Source organism: Pleurodeles waltl, chromosome 4_2 (genome assembly GCF_031143425.1).
Source record: "Pleurodeles waltl isolate 20211129_DDA chromosome 4_2, aPleWal1.hap1.20221129, whole genome shotgun sequence".
Classification (NCBI taxonomy): Eukaryota; Metazoa; Chordata; class Amphibia; order Caudata; family Salamandridae; genus Pleurodeles; species Pleurodeles waltl.
In genome coordinates this window covers 330,908,127-330,929,155 of record NC_090443.1, presented here as the reverse complement: position 1 = coordinate 330,929,155, position 21,029 = coordinate 330,908,127, and the positions used below count along the sequence as shown (strand labels likewise).

Below are 21,029 nucleotides of genomic sequence, written 5' to 3'. Positions count from 1 at the left end.
TAATTTAACGCAACAACTAATGGCTAAGAAGGAATCGACTTATGTCAGGTTAAACATTGAGAAATTCGAAAAGTTGCCTTTTACTGTGGCTAAAATACCATCTGCTGAGTGGTTAATACAAGGGGTCGTCAATCGGCCTATTACAACACTCCAATTCACGTCCTTCTTAAAACACTTTCCAGTGGGCAGATATGAAAGGCTAGGAGATAGTTACATACCATGAGGTGTGGGGGCTACCCTTCTCGTACAAATGTCTAAGTGGCATGAAAGAGGTCTTTCTTAGCAGTAGTGAATGTGAGACTTCTGTCAACCATTCAATGGTTTGTAAACAGCTGTCCTTGCACGGGGCGTGTAACACATCGGCAGCGAACTTGGCTTGTTATCTGAAGGGAGTCCCAGTCACCTTGATTAGACCTTCCTTCCAGGTGCTCTCGAATGGCAGCTCCTTAATAGTGAGAGCGGTTGTGGGATGTGAGCCAGAATAGTTTATGTCATTTCGGTCTCCAAAATTATTACATGCTGCGGGGATGTACTTTTTCCTCCTACACAACAGAGGGAAGTAGATGAGGTTTGGCCCCATATTGCTACTTCGAATGTGAATTTTGACAAGTTGAGCAGACTCAAGGCTTTATTATTTCAAAAACATGTGGTGCTTACATCTGCACGCGAGACCTATGAGCTCCAGGTTGCGAGGTCATCCGCAGAGATACAGTCCCTTTTAAGTACTAACTTTCCGAGACACTTTGGTGAGCTTGTGGGACGGACATTTAATGCATCTGGTACTACTGGAATCACGAATTTCTTTAAGGCTGTTGGTTCTGGTTTCGTTCACACCTTCTCTTCTATATATGGCTTAATATCTTCAGCCATCCACTCAATATTCCCCAGTATTTTGGGGGGATTTCCGATAACTTTCCCTATAATAGGTGGCATCTTGCTATTGCTACTTTTTCTGCACGCTGGCTGTCCCGTTACAACAAGGAGGACTGAAAGCGTTTCCACCAGTGCAGCTGTGTCGTAAAAGCATGATGCAGTACTTTGGAGCATTACTCCTGGAGCATCTGGAGTAGGACTGGCCTCTGTCATTTAGACTGGTTTTGCATTGTGTGCAGCCTGTGTTTCATTGCCTATGGTGCCTCTTTGAATGTGCACTGAAAGTTTGTCTTTCTACCCAGCACTTGCTTTGATTAGACGCTGACCTGTTGATGTTCTCGCTGAGGGCTCATTACCAGTTATGCGCGTTGAGGGTGTGTTTGCTACGGGAAGCTGTTTATGAGTTGCCCTTTGTGGATCAAGCAGCTCTAGACTCACTGTTGGGCACACAACGGAATGCTGCTGCCTCGGCTGGAGCTCAGGCTTTAGAACACGAATGCTCCTTGGTTTTCCTTTCTGATTAATTTCCTACCTTACTACCTGCCGAAGTGGAAGATTTCCTGTCTTCAATTATCCTGGATTCAATTAGCGACTTTAAAAATTACTCTGACTTTTGAAATTCTGCCTTTTCTTGACGCCACACTTAACATTTTAACTTGTCCTTTTAATACATGCACAAGTGTCTTAACTTGTCATTATTGACTATATATATATATATATATATATATATATATATATATATATATATGCCTTAGGATGAATTTTAGTAGCTTTTATGTAAAATTAGGCTTTGAACCGGCAAGGGGAGGGTGTTGTGTAGCCATTTTAGCTATAATTTTCTATACGTTATTTTAGCAAACTAGGACTGCCGCTGTGCACTTTAACCTAGATATGTTCTTATTTTAGCTTTCTTATAATATTTTAATAGTACCCACATCTACGGTCTTGTTTTATTTTCTCTATCTAGCTGTTCTTCGCCTAAGTCAGCACTGCGTTCTTAAACAAGACATTTCTTTCACTTTGTGCTTTTCTCAAGGCTGCAGTGAGACAGGAGGCCGGCAAAAGAGGTACGCTTTGTCTCCAATGTTCAAAGAAACATACACACTCTTACGTGGGAATCTTTTCTTGGAACATCAGCTGTTTTATTAATAAAAAACACTACTTTGACCCATGTACGTTAGAGGGAGATTCTAGCCAGATGACCACGACTGTATGCTGATTGCTTCGCTGCAGCTGCTTATGTTGACTACAGGCCTCTTGCTCAGGTATGAGGGATGATGTCTTCCCAGGGGGAACCTGAAGGGCAGAATTAGAGCTTAATATGCTGTGCTCTAACACAGCCTAGGTAGGAATTATCTCCACAAACTCTAGTGACCGTATGGTAGCGTTATTCTGGTGTTTTACTCTCCTTTTCACAATTTTAGTCCTATTGTGCTTCATCGTCCTAGTTATTGCAATACATGCCTTATTATCTAAGATGCAGTTTCTTCAATAAAACCTTATTGAACTAAACTCTGCCTCTGATTGTCCTTGCATATGTGAGACTAATGTAACTGAGAGAAACGGATGAGATCTGAGTGACCACGATTCCCCTGAGGAGTCATTTATGTCATGCACTCAGTTGCCCTAATCATCCCTGCTCTTGGGTGGGCATGAGGCACTGCTAGTTAACCGGAAAAAGAACTAGATTAGGCGGACAGGTATCAGATGGTGTGGGATCAGACTCAGTCCCACGCAGTACAGGTGATTCTGCCCACCCGAATCCAGTAGTCTCATTTGGATAATGAGAACCTATGCAACAGGAAGGGTATGTCCAGACATGGGTCCCTTGCTCACTGTGCCACTGGATTCAAGCTAGCCTGGCTAATGAAGGGTGATACCCTGAAACCGGTGCCAGGATGCTTGTTTCCGGTCCAGGGAGGACCTGGCCTCGCAGTTCGTGCTGGACTGTTCCTTTGGGGAACAGGGTCAAGTCTGATTTGCATATGGCTGGGGCCAAACTGGGGTGGCACAGTGAGCAAAAGAAGGATGGATTAAACCAAGATCTGTGACTGGGGGTGAGCAGTTGAAAAGTTTCAGCACTCCGTCCATCATCCTTTTGTGTTGCTAAAGTGTGAGCTAAATGCGCCTGGTGGTCATCAGTTTTTTCAAAGCAGTAATCAGGTAAAGACAAAAAGTTAAGCATGACCAAGAAATTTCCTCTACTTGAACAACAGAAACTGCTGTCTGACCGCACAACCCTACCATCTGTCAAATGGCACTACCTAGGAACAGCTAATACACATGCAAATTTGTAGCAAAGTCTTCATTGAATTTCTAAAGGTAGCTATATCTCCATCTTCTTCATTTCAGTATCCGGCGTGCCGCCTTCCAGTCACATGAATATACGCAATAAACTTCCACTCTCTGTGGAAGCTGTCCTAACCCTTCATTTTGTGCCATGCTAAACCAGGGGCATCAAAAATAAATCTTAGTAGTTTCAATACTCGTGCACACACACAGTCATACAATCATGCAAATATCACAGGCTCACTATACACGCACTTGACATACACACACATATTATCAGCACACGTTTCTAGGGTAGACATCACAGCAGAAATTTACACAAGAGAAGTCCAAGGGTCACTCTTACTGACACAGATAAAAAGGTGTGTTCATACGATAAATCACAAAATATGGTACACTGCCAACACCGCTATACGTGCTACGCCCATGACAAGAACAGTAGCCTCTGCCGACTCTGAGGGCATACTTTGTACTCCCGCCCAGGCCACAGGAAACGCCCTGGACTTATCACTTTCGGGGCAGGACTAGGCCTCTGTGCAAACGCTACATTAGTGTGGTGCCATAGCCAAAATAAAAGTCAAGATACAATATTCACATTCACAAAAACATCGCCTGACTCGGCTGAGAAACAGCTGGATGATGTAGAATAGGGACTCTAGAAACTACCGGACTGGGGCCTATACAACAATCACATGGAGTCAGGCACTCAGGGTAGGGGAACATGCTGGTATACTATGCAGGAGAGTCTTTACTGAAGTCCTACAGAGTTGTAAACCTTTGGCTACATCAACAGAAGGGAACATTTCTGGCACCACTGAAAGCCATCAAGGAAGAAATAACATTTCAAAGAGAATTATTTGGAAAGATGGATTTGAGGATCCAAAACCTTTCACTGAATTCACATTGATTCACAAACATTGCTCGACTCGGCTGAGAAACAGCCAGATGATGCAGAATACAGACTGCAGACTGGACAGGGGCCAGGAGATCTGATATCTCCTCCAGAACCTGAGTGAAACATTGATCCTGGAGCAACAATGTTCATTTTTATGAGTTTTGGGAATAGAGAGATAAAGACGATGCATCTGGTTTCCCAAGATTGGTACACCCCTGACTGATAAACACTCAATTCAAGAAGCCATTCAAATTACAACAGGTGCACTGGGTTAGATCCCTGGCCAATTCACAACTGCTTGCTTCTTCAGGCACCAACATGCATATTTTCTACTATTGGTGGTGCAAAAGAACAGGGCACCCGCCATCCTCGATGGCCACTCTGTCTTCGCTGCTGTAGGTTATTCAACAGACATGCTCATCAAAATGAATTATTTCTCAGCTCACTGTCCCCACCTACAACAAAAGGACTTCAAATGTGGTCTACTTGACCTGCCCCCATTGATCATTACCCTAGATGGGAACATGGAACTAGACAACACTTCTTAGCCTCTCTTGATTCCATAACAATGGAGGCACCATTGGACCCCACCGCCCATGTGACTTTGTATCCCAGATCAAGAGACACAGACTGTGCCAACAGACGCAGCAGAGGCAATGATAATAAAATGGCACTCTCCCTCAGGAGGACAGAGAAGGCCTCAATCAGATAGTCGAAGTTCTCTTTGAAGATGGAGATAAGATGGGGTCCTCTCTGAATAGAACGTAGAGTGCTCACCTGTGTTGGACTGACTGCTGGGCTGAAAAACCGATGTCCTCAACATGTATACTTCTCTATTACTGCCACAGTTTTACCTCCTCATATTTGCTCATTGTTGAGGAAGGATCTTGTTATCATCTTCACTTTTATTCTTTGTTCTGATGGGGGGTAACTGAGGTTCTATCCTGTCACCGGTATATTGCAGTAAATGCTATTAGAATGGGCATTATCGCTGATATACGAGGTTGGTACTAGTATTCTCCAACACATTTGCACCTCATGTCTTCGCCGGACCTTTGACTCACTGAAATGTTACTCTCTAAAAGGATCTTTACTACCTTTGTTAAATTGTAATCCTTAGGCAGGATCTAGATTATTTATGCACCTAACAGCACGAGGATCTTGTTTGTTTACTGAATTTGGCAATGCATGCCTGGTGGCAATGTGCGACTGGATCATGGCCAGTAAAATTCGCCAGAATCAATCCATCACACTCAACAAGCACTGATGACAGTAACAGGGCGACACTGTGAGATGTTAGGAAAGTTTATGATTTTACCGATATCTAGTACCTGACACACCCCTCTGAGAAACACTGGACTTGCTATCCTGTCCTCAAGGCACATCCTCCAGAACAGATTACATATTGGTCAAAGATCCTCTACTTCCACTTGTCTCTCACTATAATATTCCAGAAAAAGGAATATCTGCCATTCATCTATGCCTCTGTCCACTAACCTAGGATATGCTTCTCTACCGCCTTCTCTGTTGAGCAAGCAAGCAAGAGATAGAAGTCACAAGGCGGATAATGGGGTCTACTACTCCATATTAAGACGTAGAGAAAAATAAAATCACTTTCTCCTCTGTCCAAATAGTCTGGGCAGTGAGGAAAGTGATTTTGATGGTTTTGCCGATGAAAGACTACGCTCTGGCCAGACACAGTTCTAGGACTTCACGATCAGTTTTAGAAAAGGATATTAGGGATCTTACAAACTAATACAATGCAAAACTCACTAGATCTATGCCACCGGCTGGAGACAGAGAATTTTGCCCTTAATTTCCTGTTCGTGTCTGGTTTTTGCCACACAGGCACTATTAACAAGGTGAGAAAGAGTGTAGGCTCTCTGTGATGCAACAACTCAGAAGAAAGCTGAGATGTCTATACTGGCACTTTGAGATGGTAGAGGATGTCTGCTTATCTACACCGTTAGCATAAGTAAACTGTTTCCTGAGGTTTACAGTGCTCTGGACAGCTCATCAGCTGGCAATATATTTCGGAGACTGCCATAGCTATCCACTATATCGGCGGCATTGTGTGCCCTTTTGGAGACCGAGATCTCCCTGAAAGAGACAGAAACAGCCATCTTAGCAATATCCATGCATAGGGGTCCTCGGGGGGAGGACAGCTTCCCCAGTGAATTTTAAAATGTGGGGAAACCACTCTTGGTTCCCATGTTGTATGAGGCATTCAAAGAGGCAGAAACAAAAGAAACACTACGAAATATATCCAACAGAGTCATAATTACCATACTCCTGAAGGTGAGGAATGACCCCTTGATATGTGCCAGCTATCCTCCATTCACTTGAACACTGCAGGTGTTAAAATACACACAATAGCCATATATTCATTAAAGGGTGGGATAGATACTCCTAAAAAATAATGTGAACATGTATACATTTCAGTAGGGTGAGTAATATGCTCTTAGGTATTCCATAGACATATGTTCTCCCTATAGGGGGGGGGACACAGTTGCTTCAGAGGACAGTTCACAGCTATCCACTCTTCAGCTAGGTAAGGACCATTGCCCCCTTCTACCCCCTCCCCCCCCACCGAGTACAGTTCACACATATATACCATTTCAACAAGATGATGGTAGTCCTCCGGTATGGGAAAATGGGTTATTAGTTGAGGGGGGACAGTACCCACCTAGAGTAGTAATCACAATCCTTGTCAGAATACACAACTAAAGTCACTAAATAAACCAGAGGTAATTCTCCAAGTAGTCATGGCACAGAGCAGACAGGCTTAACATAGAGGCAATGTGTAAAGTAGTAATGCAGTACTAGAAGTGTGTGAGAGTCAAAATGCAAAACAATAAATATCCCCAAACAAATAAAAAAAACAGGTAAAATTTAATAAATAAAATAACACCAAAACAACAAAAATCTATTAAGGGGAAACCAAAGATATGGTTTTTAAAATGTTTTATGCAGAAATAGCACCAAGAAAAGGGTCAATGATAGTCAAAGACTGCCGTATTCAGGGACCTAGGCGCAATTTGAAACTGACCTTGATAAAGCATGGGTCAGATACACCAACCACGTTCGTCAGATCAAAGATGTTACTTTTTGACTTTATTCCTGAAAGTCCCAATCCACCACATGATTGTACTTCAAAAGCCCCCAAAGATCCAAGGTGAGACACTTGGGGATTCAGAGAGTGGCAAGCAGAGGCCAAGAGAAGTATATCAATGTCATCATGTGTAGAGGGGGCACAGGCACTTTACCACTGGTTAGCAGGATAAAGTACACAGAGTTCTATAGCCAGGAAAAATAGGGTTCACCTAAACGGCCAAATGATTTGTGGTGACACTAAAGAACAGGCACATTTCCAACATACAGGATCTATGGGAGGATATACTCTTTTGGCAGGGTGGATAGTTGCCCTTGGATGTAGCCTCATTCCCTATCAGCACGGTGAACATGCGCTGTCTAGAGGAAGACCTAAAAATAATTGAAATGAAGCATTGTTTGAGAGGAATAAAACGTAGGCTGTAAATGAAGTGCAGTTGCAAATACAGTTTAAAGCTAACATAACAAATGAAAGGCAGAATTGTCTGAGGTGGAATTAAGGTAAATTTAAAGCTGAATATAAATGTTGCCCTCTTGGTCGTTTTTTGGACACTCATAAGCTAAAATAAGCAAAGGGTAACATTTTCCTGTGTACCTTGCACTCATTTGGTGTTTTTGCAGTCATAACTATTGTCAAGAATGAAGGGTCTCAATAAATGAAAAGACATAACAGCACATTAAATCATGTGTGCTAGATCACTCCTACGGTTTCTTGTCACCCACCAGGCAGCGTCTCTCCTGTAGATTTAAGAGTTGAGCCTGCCTTTCCCCAGCCTATCTGGAAAGTATTCACCTCAAGGTAGTTTGCTCTGGTTTCCATGAAGAGCTGACACTCCTCTTAGAACACCTAATTGATGTAATTTTGCAAATTTTATGCCAATGCCAACAACATTGAGCCATGATGTTTCTTTTTGTATTGGGCTGTGCCTGCTCTATGCTTTCCTCCATTCAATTTCTTGATCTCTCTTGATCCTTTTTGTCCCGCTATTATGGAGACCTAATATTGATATATTGTTTTCACCCATGTGCTGGAAGAACATATCAGTTCTACTCTTTTGATCCAATCATTTCTTTTTTTTTTTTTTTTTTTTACTACTGCCCGTCACATAGTTTCCCTCTCTTCTTTAGATCAACAAGGTGTGCTCTTTGGCATATCTGTTCATTTCACTGCGTATCAGTGTCCTAAACTGCAAAATTGGAGCCTCCATAGAATCAAGTATACTCCATAGTTAAGCACCATGGACCAGATGTATGAAGCACTTTTACTGGTTGCAAATGGCTGTCGGCCATTTGCAGCTGGTAAAATGCTTCCTGGCATGTACCAAACCTATTTTGCGAGTTCGTAACGTATTACCGACACAAAATATGGCTTGCGATTCACTATCAGGAAGGGGCATGCCAAAGGCGTCACTTCCTAATAAGTAGTGACACTGGTATCTATTAATGTTTTGCAACCGGGAATGTGGTCGCAAAACATTTGCAGTTTTATGCCATTCGCAAAGAGGAAGGGTCTCCCCCATCGGACCCCTTCCACTTTACGAATGAGGGCGCAAACATTTTTTAAAAGCAAGCAGTGCTCCTACAGATTACTGCCTGCTCTTAAAAACTGAAAAGAAAAAAGATTGCTTAATTTGGTTTTATTTTGACAGCAGACCACCATCCCTCGGACTGTAGCCATTCACAATGGGTCGCAAATTACAACCTGCCACATAAATACTGATGAGGCAGGTCTATTTGTGACTCATTGAGAATCGCTAAATGTGTCTGCGACACACTGATACATCGCAGTTTGCAATTTCCTAATTGCGAATCACTAAGAACTAACTGGTGATAGTTTATTAACTTTAGGTCATCTATAATGAAACCTCAAAGATGCTCAAGGAAAAAGGGAAGCTTTCAGTGTTGCTACCCATGGTGCAAACACTACTACTGTGCAAAAAAAACTTGTACAGCTGCCACCTGATCTGCAGTTGTGTGTTAATAAAGCTTGGGAAAGTCTTTTCCCTATCCAAAGGACATCAAATTGGTTCTGTCAATGTTTGTTTATAGCTTGCCTGTGTGATTACAAAAGGGATCCAAACGTATAAAAATGTGTCTACCCCACTACAGTAAGGTATGTTTCCTCTCATAACACACAACAAATCCAGGTCCATTCCCGATTCCTATGCTCTGGTTATTAAGGTCGTGATTGGCACTTGCTGCCATAGGATGCACAGCTCTGTATGTACCAAGTGTCACTTTTGCCCCACCCCAACTGCACTTGTTGTAGCAACTTCGAGAGTATTAGCTTCTGGTTGTGCATGCTTTTATTATGCAGGACTCTCACTGATGGACTGAGCTATGTCACAGTGCCACCCAACGCTCTTTCATCCTATTTGACTTCCCTACACCGGCATCACTGGTGCCATGTCAAGACCAGACCCAGAGCCTACACGTTGCCCTTTGATGGGCCCTACTGAGCTCCAAATGTAAAACAGCTGCAGAGCACTTTGATGGTGGCTACCTGTATAATTATACCACCAATGTCCAACCAACAGGTCAGAATGCTAGCAGGGTGGAGGGAGAGCGGATCGTAAATGGGAAGAAAAGACCTGCAGGGGCTGGCAGTAAAACAAGCAACAGAGGATGTGTGACTAGTAAACCACACTGCATGCTCCAAAGGTGATGACAAGCAATGTTCAGATATGAAGCTGGTGTAACCGTTAAAAACACCATGCCATAGCTGTGTCCAGATTGGACACCAGAATACCCTCGCCCAACCTTCGTGTACAGGCAACCTACCTCAGACTGAGGTGACGTTACGCAAATTTTATAGCTAACGGTCCCATTGATAACTCTCCATGGTGCTGTCTGGAGTGATGGCAGTTATACTACCACAACAGGATAGTATGTCTCAGAAAAAACAGACTATGCACTCTACACAAAGCACTTAACTCTCAGTGACTAAAAATGTGTCGGTCTGAAATGCAACTGGAGCTCATGTAGAGCGTCCCGATACCTTCGGATCGAGTTTGTGCTATGCTCTTTATAAAACTTCAAAAATAACAGCACAAAACAAAAGATAACATGAGCTTGTAATTTTGTTGCATTGCAGAGAGTGCAGTTTAACAATCTATACATAGTTCGAAATGAAGCCTGGGTGGGAGGCGAAGAGCTTGTAAAAACACAAGTACTCATGAGGAGTGCTCGAACACAAAGGAAAAAGCAGATCCTAAAACGGGAGCAGTGATTGGACACAAGTACTTGGTCCATGCTCTGGGGGAGGGTTAAACACAAGAAGAGGCATGACACGGGCATGCCATGGACAAATGGGGACAAAGGATATGGGAGTGACAATGGAGCAAGCAAACGGTAAGCCTATAGGTGAGCTGAAGCCCACAGATTGAACACAACACGTTTTTTCAAGACATCGCATGCGCTGTCTAATTGAGACATAAAAACAGACTCTCGTTTATCATCAATGGCTGAATTTAGATCACAGAAGTTAGATCCTCACACTCCATCCAACCAATAAGAAATGGAAAAGAAACACTAACACTATGGCAAGCTCTGCTTCACGATTCCTTGAACACCACAGGACTCAACAATAGAACACCAAACACATACTAACACCTTTCTCCAAGACACACAACAACCCAAATTCACACTGCCACAACAACTTAACTAAATCACTTCTCTATCTTTTTCAGAAGGATAGTGACTGGCTAGAGTGCAATGATGCCCATGCAAAGCTGCCCACACACACTGGCACACAGTGGCTTTGCAGCATAGCAAAAAATAATTCTAAAAAAGCACTATGATGCTGCCAGCGCTAATACTCCTAGCACATAATTATTTTTTGCTGTATGATTTTTATCCCACTCACCTTCCTTAGACATCCAACCACATATTTCTCTACTGTATTGCCTTGTCCCTCAAACTGCTCCCCAAACAAATGGGGGAGTGGGCTGGGAGACGAGGTAACACAGAGTAGGATGAGAAGTACTCAGGTGTGTGGAGGGAAAAGGTGGGAGGGTTTGAGGGGAGTTCACATACAACGGAGAGTGTGTGGAGGAGCACTGGGAGAGCAAACAGACAATGGAGAGTGGGCAGGAGGTGCCAGGGAATCACACGGACAACGGGAAGCGGATGGGAGGGCCTAGGGCAGGCACACGGACAACAGAAGGTCGGAGGGAGGGGCTGGAGCAAGCACATGGACAATGGAGAGTAAGGGAAGGGCTAGAGGAGTACAGAGAATGGAGGGGAGAAGGATGGGCTGAGGCAAGCACACCAACAACAGAGGGTGGGCGGGGGAAGCACACAGACAACAGATGATAGGCAGCTGGGAATTGGGGAAGGACACAGACAACTACATGGGCAACAGAGGGTGGGGGCGCGAGGTAAATGGTGACGGAACTCTGATGGAAGAGGAGTACAAAAGGAAGACAGTTGGAAAAGACAAGCACTTTTGTAGAATACTTAAACAAAAAGGAAAAAGTAGCACCTGAAAAAGGGAGCAGCAGAAGGACATAGTAATACATTAGAGATCCATGGGAGGGACAAACACAAGAAAAGCAAGGAAAGCCCATGGAAGACAACAATTATAATCAAGCAAATGAGTTCAACAATAATGCCATGCAATGGTAAGCAATGAGAGATCTCTAAGCCCACTATAAGGTAAGAAAATGTCTTGCGCTGTCTAAGGCGAGACTTAAAAATACAAATTTCTAATATTTCAATGCAGGAGGCACGAATTAAAGAACTCAGATGACAAAACATGCACACAGACATATTGGAATGTATAATTTATGCATTTAAAATGCAAAGAACACCCATTATTCAAGCAAGACCAACAACCCCATATGTCCAACCAAAAAACTCCATAAAATACTATTGATACCACAATCCTGAGTGTAGTAACGTACCAGCACCTCACTATCAAGACTTCTGGAACAAACTGGAGACCTACTACAACACCAAAGCTATCATCTTCGACTAATACTCAGCAAACAGAAGAAGCAAATGTTACCCAGAGACATTTCCTAAATTAATTACTCTAGGACCAAATTCCCATTGCTATCCTTCAGAAACGATTTATCAATTTCAGAAAGCTAGCGGCCCTGTTAGCTGCCATTCATACCCATCCTCTCATCAAACAATCAAGAGAATCCTACCATCAACCTCTGAAACTATCCCTGTGCAATTCCCACAGTCAATATATTTTTCCAGAGGTCTTTTTCCACATTACTCAAATCAAAAAATACATAAATCCTGTAATCAAGAAGAATGGCTTCGACCTAAAAGATCCCAACTGCTACAGACCAATTTCAAATGGACCATTCTTTGGTGAGCTAACTGAAAAAGAAACATTTCTTCCAATCTTTCAACTTCTAAAAAACAGCAGGCTGCTGTCAGATCACCAAACAGGAATTTGTCTGGAAGAGGCACAGAATCAGCACTGATCAGAACCTGTGATGAAATAAAACAAAATTTGTGAAAAAACAGCATAGTCGCACTCCTCCTTCTGGGCCCACTGAAGCTTCAGACACATTTCCTCAACAAAATTTAAGCCTCGAACTAAAATAAATCAGTATCAGTGGAATAGTTTTTGACTGGGCGTCCTCCTAACCATCATAATGGTGGCCCCTTCCATACCCTACAACATCAAAGGAGGAGTACCCCAAGGATAAATCACCTTTCCCATCCTTTTCAACATATACACCAAATCATTGCAAAGCTAATCAAGAGCTGTGATTCTACCTACTACTACCATGCAGACAACAGAGAGATAATACTCAGACTGGGAAACCATAAACACACAGCACTCAAAACTCAACAACAGCCTCCAAGCCATTGACAAGTGGATGACACTGAACCATCTTAAGTTAAATGCCTCAAAAATAGAAATACTTGCATGTTTAGGTTATAAAAGTTATGACTGACCCAATAACGTGATTGGGAATCCTAGGGCAACCATTAAATGTAGCAATGTAGAAGTATGAACTCTAGAAATCATCATGGGAACGACACCCTCTAGAAATACCAAAGTGGACAAAAAAAGTTCACACTCTATACCATGCAGACACTTCAACAGATTTTACTCCAATCTAAAAATTTCCACCAAAGATTCAACAGACTAAATCACTCATCCTTTCAAAGCTGGATTATGGAAACAATCTCTATCAATGGATCACACTTTGACCTATTAGACGCCTCCAGAGAATTAAAAACTCAGCTGCAAGACAGCTTTTACATATAAAGATATGAACACACCCTACTTGAAGGCCCTCCACTTACTATAAGTAAGTAAGCAATAGTCTTTTAAAGCATGCGAATACCGAGGTGTCGGAGTTAGCGACAATTGGACCACAGTGGAATAACTACCTATTTAAGAAGGAGCTGAAGAGCCATGTTTTCAACCCTTTTCTGAAAAGGATGAGATCAGCTTGAGAGATAATGGACACTGGCAAAGAGTTCCAAAGTTTGCAGGAAAGGAAAGAAAACCTTTTGCCTCCCCATCTTGTTTTATTGAGCTTGGGTATGACTACCAGTTTGTTGCATGAAGATCTTAAATCACGCTGTGGTGTGTGCCATTTAAAAATATTTTGTAAGTATTGAGTTCCTAAATCATGTAGAGCTCGATGCATAATGCGCAGGACCTTAAACTTTACTCTGTCAAAGATAAGCTACCAATGTAAATCCCAGATTCTGCAAGTTATGAGGCTAAACTTGAGAACTTTAAGGAGCAGACATGCAGCGGTGTTTTGCAGGGATTGTAGATTAGCTTGTGACTGCTTTTTCAAGCCCAAGTATAAAGGATTACAATAATCAATCCTTGATAGCATGAGGGCAACTGCCACCATTTTAAGCATCTCATAAGGGATGAATAGAAAAATCTTTTTCAACACCCTAATCAGATACAAACAAGATGAAGTGATGGAATTGACCTGATCTGAAAACCCAACTGATCATCAAATAGCACCCCCATATTTCTAACTTCGCTAACAGGGGAGGGAGAGGACCAAGATTTTCTGGCCACCAAGAAATACTCCAAAAATCTGGGTTGTTTCCAAAGAGTAATACCTCCATTTTATCATAATTCAGCTTCAGACAGTTGTCCCTCATCCAGATTGAGATGTGTCTTAGGCAGTTATTGAAGTTATTAGCCACCCTGCCAACCTCAGTAGATGAGGGTACAACTATCTGAGTGTCATCTGTGTAATAAATGACAGAGAAGCCTTAAGAATGGATAAGCTTCATAGGTGGGGTGACAAGGAAGATCCCAGAGGGCCCCACACGGGAGGGTAATGGGGTTAGATTTAAAGCCCCCCCGATATCTACTCTTTGTTTTCGACTGGATAAAAAGGAGCTAAGGATTGCAAGCGCTGAGCCACCAATCCCGACAGTCCTCAGCCAGTTGATCAAAATGGAATGATTTACCGTGTTAAATGAGACTGAGATATCTAAAAGTACCAGTGCTGCCTTGTCTCCCTTATCTACCACCTGACGGATCTCCTCAATTGTACAAAGTAGTGCTGACTCATTACAGTGTTTAGGTTGAAAACCATGCTGGGCTGGGTCATCATGTGAATCCAGGTATGTCATAAAGACCTCATTTAGGGCTTTTCCCAGTATTTTAGCCAGGAGGAGTAATCTAGAGATATGCGGATAATTTTTCACAGTCATGGGGTCTAATGAAGGTTTTGGTTTTTTTTTTTAATACGGGGAGAATCAATGCTTTTTTCCAGGCTGTAGTGAAATACCCTTCAATCGACAGATTGTTTAGACATTTTGTTAGATATACTGCGATGATATTAGAAACAGTCTGTAGCACATATGACAGTCAAGGGTAAGCAGAATTTATCTTCTCAGCGTATTATTTTGTCTCTTCCCTTATGATTGCAGGTTTATACTCTCACATTTATCACTCACAAGGCCATAACTTGTAAAGGTTCCTGAATTCCCCGGATAAAAAAATATATATATATATTCCCAACCAAATAATAAACACTTCTCTCTAGCACTATGATTAATTATTCCAATTTACAATAAAATAAAACAGTGGGTGGCACTTTTTTTGCCCTATGCGCAGCCAAATTAAGGAACTCCCTCCCTGCAAAAATAAGAGCCAACAATAACAATCTGAAATTTAGACAAAGGGTTGTCAATTGGGTATTTACAACTTGACCTAGAGAGCCTGTTTCTTCAAAACTAGATACACAACGACATTTCTGAACTCTGTCCACAGAAAGAAGTCCTAGTCATCTTGACACGATACTTAAGGTTTTCCAGTTGTTGTGCTGTTCTTTCCTATGTTCCTCTGCATATCCTGCTGCCCCAATTCCTGCTTCAAGATGCAATTGGTCACATGCATCTCCTCCTAAATGGGTACTCCCAAATCACCAGTCCAAAATCTACCCATGTGTTTTACCTACTACTACTATGCAGAGAACAGAAAGATAATACTCAAACTAGGAAACCACAGATACATATATGTTTAAAACCCCTAAAGGCAAGCGCCAGTACTTTCCTTAATTCTGTCACCTCACCAACCACATTACACAAATTACCTCACTTCTACTAATCATGCCTAAGTGCAAGGCAAGGTTTGAAAACCAATACCAAAACTAACATGGCATGCTACTAGCCAGGAAGTACTTCAACACCTCATCAGCGGTAGGACACACTATATAAATGGGAATATAAGGCAAACATAAAAATGGGCCACAGCAGCTTTGCAAGGTACTCTGGGTCAAAAGGTGGTGAAGTATATACGAGGACGGAGTTGGCGGTTAATGAAATAAGGGGTAATCACTAAAAGAAAGCTCAGTAATACAGCACAATGAAAAATCCCCAATCCAAATGTCCTCAACCCTCACCCTCTTGTACCTTTTTTGCCCAACGTACCACTAAATAAACCATGGAGGAAAGGAAAAAAGTGGGGAAAGCGGGGAGCAGGCAAATAGATAAGATAAGGTCAAAATTATGTCATGGTGAACAGAATAAACAGGTGGTTTCTTTAAAAGGGGTGGATTCCCAACTCTTCAGATGTGCCAGTGTGACATTCTCCAGAAACACTAATATCATTAATTTTGCAAGGGTTACTGAAAGTGTATGGTCAGACTTTTCACCAAGGGTCGCAGTACAGATGGGAATTGGTCACCTACACATTGAGTAAGGCTTATATATTTAACGAGCATTTCCACCTGTGGCGAGACTGGACTGAGGGCAAACTAAAATGGCTGGACTTGCTCTGCCAAATGTGAAATCTCCCTCTGGCATAATTGGTCCTTTATTATGCTACTCAAGGAGGGTATCACTGTCTTCCTCAATGACCATCCTCTTTTTAGTAACTTTGTTGTGAACAGTATGCTGCTTAATCGTGGTGGTGTGCTGTGAACACACACTAGGTGTGAGAAGTTATTCTGAACTTTTTCAGAATTAGAAACAGTCTTGTACAACTTATCACAATCAACACTTGCTTATCATATTGGGTTTTGGACTTTGCTACTATGTTGTGGCAGTACATTACTGAGCTTTAAAATTTGGGACTTCCCCTGTAAACTATCTACAGAGGTCTGGCTTTTTCCTTAACAAGGCATTCTTTCAGTGGAGCAGGTTTGTCAGTGGTTGCAGTTACGAAGTAATTACACAACTTGTCAAGCCCCTTTAATTAGCTTAGAGCTCAGCTTTTATTAACCCTACGTCCTATCTTATGTTCCCATCCCAGTCATTCACTTCTGAGGCGGACAAAAACCATGAAGTAGGAGTGGGCATTACATACGCCCATCCCCCTTAAAGGTAGTATGAGTTATGGTTAGGACCACCACTCTTCCTGATTTTCCTATCTCATCACTGAAATCAGAAAATAGCAGCAGAATCTCTGACTGGAAGGAGTCTGCATCAGTGACAGAAGAAAAACCTCATCTAGCCTGGCTCCGGATAGTGGACTCTGTCCATCAAAGAAGCATCACCAGCAAGTATTTGGGGGTCCTTCTGGGTGTTAGATAAGTTGATTCATTTTTTTCTCCTGCATATGGTGTTTGGGGAAAAATGGGAAACATAACATTTTTAGTCATGACTCACCTGGCTATTGAGAATAGTGTTCATCCAAGACATGCAGCATTTCAAGATTGGGTTCCAATCACTGTTACAGGAGCGTGGCTGGGTCAGTTCTTCTGTGGGGGAAATGCTAATGGGCTTTCACATGAATTCCCACTGAAAGATCTGTTTATGAGAAAGCATGCACTTGTATCAGAGATCAAACGTGCATGCTCTGATGGATTGTTCCCAGAGCTCATTTCTCCAATATTTACGAGAGCAATGGAAGCGGGTATGTTGTCTTAGTGATCCTGCGACAGTGTGCTTTTTGTGTGTGATTTTGTAGCTTTCAGAATTGTTTTTCTTTTCCTACAGCATTTCTTGTCCCCTGAATTACAACTATGGGGAAACATCAAAGAAAGACTACATTTCTAGACTAAGCCTCTGCAAATGGAGATCCTAGATCCAAATCTCCCTCTAGGAAATGATCCAGAAGATCCAGAGAGCCTGAGTTGCATGACTCCTTCGATAAAAGGGTACAAAAGATTTTTTGATATCCTAGTGGGGCTACAAGATATCCCTAAAAAGAAGTGATAAAAAAAAGAAGTGGGTGTTACTTCCTCCGGAAGTGATGAAGAGGAGGAAGAGCAAATAGAAGATTAATTAAAAGGCAAATACATTGACAAGGATATTTTGCCTAAGATTCTATGCAAAGTACGGATGAATATGGGCATCCATAAACAGAAATTCCATCTGCTTCTAGTCAGCGTTAAGACAATTTGTAAAATCACAGACTCCAGCTTTACCTATCCTCCAGTATGTATCAAATGTAGTACTTAGAGATGGAGAGATCCTGACAGGATGATGATGCCACAATTTATGTCCAAGCTACACCCTTTGAAAGATACAGAGATAACATTTCCAGAATCAGTACCTTTGGATTAGCTGGTGGCCAGCTTTGTAGGACACACTTCTATGGTGGAAGGAAATATGATTTAAGACCCCACAGATAAAACAAAAGGGTTTCAGGTTTGGAAAAGGCTTACGCAGACTATATCCTGACAATATAAGCAGGTATATATAAAACATACACCAGCTAGTCTATGCTACCTGACTTTAGGGAACTATTAAAAGCAGCCCAGGAAGGAAAAGAATGCCCAGGACTGGTTGAGAGACTGGAAAAACAGGCTCAGTTTACGCATTTGATGTAGTAAGAGCAGCAGCATTGTCTGAAAGTGCAACAACAGCTGCAAGAAGAAATGCTTTTCTCCATTTGTGTTTGTTTGCTTCTCCAAGAATGGCATGCAGATCATGCACACAAAAATGCGGCCCTTCGAATGACTGAAAAGGTAATATGTTTTATAGATCTGAACTAGATGAGTAATTGCATGTGATCTTTAATGAGAAGAAACACTCCTCTTCATTCAGACAGTCTCAGAGATTGAGAAGAAGCACTCCTCGTCATTTAGACAGCCTCAGTCTACCACATCTACATCATCTGGTCTCAAACAGAAAAAGTCCTTTTGTCAACCTTCTCAGCAACAATATAATCAAGAGTCAAAAAGACAGAGGGGATGTCCTTCAACCCTCAAAATGACAACAAAAGCATATCCTCGTCAGAAATCCTGACTATGCCAGAAGGGAAAGTAGGAGGGAGAATTGCTCACTTCCTGGGAGTGCAAAACCAATCCACTTCAAATGTCTGGGTCCTACATATAGTAGAAAGCAGTTACAAAATACAGTTTCTCTCCACTCCTTTGGAAATAGGGACCATTCCGACTTAAGAACCATCATGCAAGAATAAGTTGATGGCATTAAAATCATCAATGCAGGCATTACTCTGCAAAACTCCAATAATTCAAGTTCAAGAACATCACCATGGAAAGTGAACTTACTCAAGGATATTTTTCGTTCCGAAGAAAACAGGAGGCTTCTGCCTAGTCATAGTCAACTGCAAGCAGATGGGTAAAAAATATTAATTTGAAAATAGAGATAATTCAGACAATAATACAGATGGCTCCTCCAAAAAGCTACTTAGTGACTATAGCCTTGATAGATGCATACTTTTACATACCAACTGCTTCGGAATAGAAGTTTCTATGATTCTGTATTTTTAGCATCCGCTATCAGTTCCAGGTATTGCCCATTGGCATCAAATATGCCCTCCTGAATATTCACAAAAACGATGACTCTTCTAGTGGCTTCTCTTCATCTTCAAGGAATAGCAGTATTTTCATACTTAGACGATTGACTCTTGGTGGTCAGAACAGAGAATGCAAACCTAAAGGGAGTAAAACTCATGGAGGAGTATCTGATGGTGCATGGTCTCATTTTGAATTATGCAAAATGTCTGCTCAACCCATCCCAGGAGAAAGTTTTTATTGGGGCCCTTTTCAATACGATGAAAGGAATGATCTACCACCCTCAAGAGAGCAGATAGATTGAGGCAAAGTTTAAGTCCCCTTATCAGAAAAGACAAGGCTTCAGTGAGTTTGTGGTTGAAAGTCCTAGGCTACCAGGCCTTTTGTGTCTTCCTGGTGTGATGGACGAGATTACATGCAACACCACTATTAACTAAACTTCTGACATTCTGGAAACCAGCATCAATGGAATACGAGAGAAAACTCTGGGCCACAAAACAAATATCAATACAACTCCTCTGATGGTTCAGGAGGTCCAACCTGGCGGAGGGGATTCCATTAAATCCCAATATTCTCTATAGTCTAACTACAGATGCCAGCCTTAAAGGATAGAAAGCAACTCTCGTAAAACATTCAGCCCATGAAAGATGGTTACGGAATCTATACCACCATTCTTCGAACTCGAGATAACTGTCTGCAATTTGGGAAGTCCTACAAACATTTCAGAAAATGCTAAAGCAATATTATGTTCAGATTCAGACAAACAATTCTGTAGCAATGGTGAATATCAACAGACAAGGGGAATTGAAATCCTCTTTGAATCAGGTGACAGTGAAGATAGGGAGTTGGGCAGAGCAACTGCTTCTATAAATAATGGCTCGATATAGCAAAGGGGAAGGCAATATGCAAGCAGATTGTCTCGGGCCATTCAGCGCAGTGGACCCGGAGGATATAGCGGTGGCAAGATCATGCACAGCTATGTTGCAGGCTCCTCAAAGCATGGGTTTGAGTCTTTCCACTAGCTGCACATTGTCACATGGTCTTAGTTTAATCAATCCGAAGGTAAAGGCCCATTACGAAGCTTTCACATACGGCCCAGCAAAGGATGGCTCCGAAAGTTGAACATTCGCAGCAGACTTGCGGTGATCAGTATGTCACTGATTCAAATTGCGTCAAGACAGTCTCAGCTTTTGTGAACTGAGATGTTGCGGTTGCAGCAAAGTGAGATCAGCGTCCAACAGTGCTTTATTGGGAAATAAAACGAGCCGGTGCCCAGAGCTCTCCTCTGTAAAAGTAATTTAGCGATATATGCTCAGAACCACAGGGTGTGTATGTGTCTACCAATGCCGGTAACACTACATCCCTTCAAAATAAAACGGCAGCAACACAGGCCCTGGTTCTGAAAGGGATGGGGGAGAAAGGGTGGCTACAGTCAGCCTACTAATGGCCTGGTCTAGCAGGTCATTCATAAGCAGAGCACAATAGCAATAGATGGCAGAGGCTAGGGTTAGGAGTATATGCGTATTTTCCCTGTGGTACTGTGCAGCTATGCATGCAATGCATCATAATATCAAGATTAGTGCCATTGGGCATGTTGCTACCTCTGCTGGCAACGGTGTCCAGTCGCAGGCTTCTGGCTGTCCGTCTCCTCAACTCAGTGTAGCTGATATATATCTGGCAACAACACATCCCTTACCAGC

General features: G+C 42.2%; 1 protein-coding gene across 4 annotated transcripts in view; it reads right to left on the bottom strand.

The window, feature by feature from the left end:
- The window catches only part of PLA2G6 (phospholipase A2 group VI), a 317,414-nt gene that overhangs the window by 291,819 nt on the left and 4,566 nt on the right, over positions 1-21,029 (bottom strand). Inside the window, exon 1 of one of the 4 annotated variants that reach the window (XM_069231336.1) lies at positions 6,343-6,363. The exons of the other annotated variants lie outside the window; for them this stretch is intronic. The gene's annotated coding sequence lies outside the window, so the exon portion shown is untranslated. Of the gene's footprint in view, positions 1-6,342; positions 6,364-21,029 lie in introns of those variants that run through there. 4 annotated transcript variants of the gene reach the window in all.